General features: G+C 43.5%; 1 non-coding gene across 1 annotated transcript; it reads right to left on the reverse strand.

Moving 5' to 3' along the window:
• Window positions 1-627: 627 nt before the first annotated feature.
• LOC146854216 (U6 spliceosomal RNA) lies at window positions 628-731 on the reverse strand. The gene has a single exon (XR_014958885.1). It is a non-coding gene; the product is annotated as a U6 spliceosomal RNA (small nuclear RNA).
• Window positions 732-1,155: the final 424 nt, after the last annotated feature.

Genomic DNA, 1,155 nt, shown 5'->3' on the forward strand with positions numbered 1-1,155 from the left:
CCTCAGGGAACTACACAGGCTCTCGAAACACAAACATGCTCAATTCAAACTCCTCACACACATGCTCAAGGTACTATACAACTCAGGCTCCACCTACTTGAACAGTCGCATTTCCTTCCACCAACCAGCCAGACACCTCCGCTCCGCAGTACTCCTACTTACACACATCCCACACAGGTACAGAACCAGATCAGGAGAACAGGCGTTCTCTAACATTCATCCTAAAGCATGGAACGAATCCCCGGTCCACACCAGGGCCTCCTCAACTCTTCTTGAATTCCACAAGAAGCTTAAGACCTGGCTTTTCAATTAAAGTACCTACCACAGGCAGGCCTTGGCACACACACCAGCTCAGTCCCAGGATACCCTTGCGGGTCATAGTGCACTATACAAATGCACATGACATAACCCGTGGTAGCAAATCTTAAGTTCAAGACTGTCTCACCTCAGTGAACCTTGTATGCATGTATTGATATTTTCATACTGAACATCACCTCCATGACAAACCATGCCACATGTGTTATGTGAGTAACAGCCCATTCGTGGTCACCACCAAGGTGACCATGAAGACCGTATCTTGAGTATCCTATTACCTGATGCCTTATAAGTAGGCACAAAGTATGTACAAAAAATATGGAACGCTTCACAAATTTGCGTGTCATCCTTGCGCAGGGGCCATTCGAATCTTCTCTGTATCGTTCCAATTTTAGTATATGTGCCGCCTGAAGCGTTCCATATTTTTTGTACATAAACACTGTATATATTTTTGTAATTTTGACCACCTTATCCTTACTTATTATCGCCGTTCACGCTGTTTTCCACACCCCTGTGTCACTGCGCCGCCCACCTTCACTAGCACACCCAGTACCCACATTGTGGGCTATGGTCATTGTATATTTATGTGTACTGTAGAGCTACTTAACTACTTATAAAAATAATAGTTTATTTCTTTCACCCTACCTTTCTCGTTGAGGTCTCAGTGGACTGGCAGCCGCAATGAAATAGGAAGAGTTTGATGCTGAATACTAGAGGACAGATACCCCAACAGGCTAGACATCTTATCAGTACCAATGTGCTTTAAAACAGGTTGTAAAACATGTTGTAGGTGCTAAAAAATAAATAAAACCAACGCACAGCAATTTAATTCTTTACAAG

Source organism: Triturus cristatus, chromosome 4_1, assembly GCF_964204655.1.
Source record: "Triturus cristatus chromosome 4_1, aTriCri1.1, whole genome shotgun sequence".
Lineage (NCBI taxonomy): Eukaryota > Metazoa > Chordata > Amphibia > Caudata > Salamandridae > Triturus > Triturus cristatus.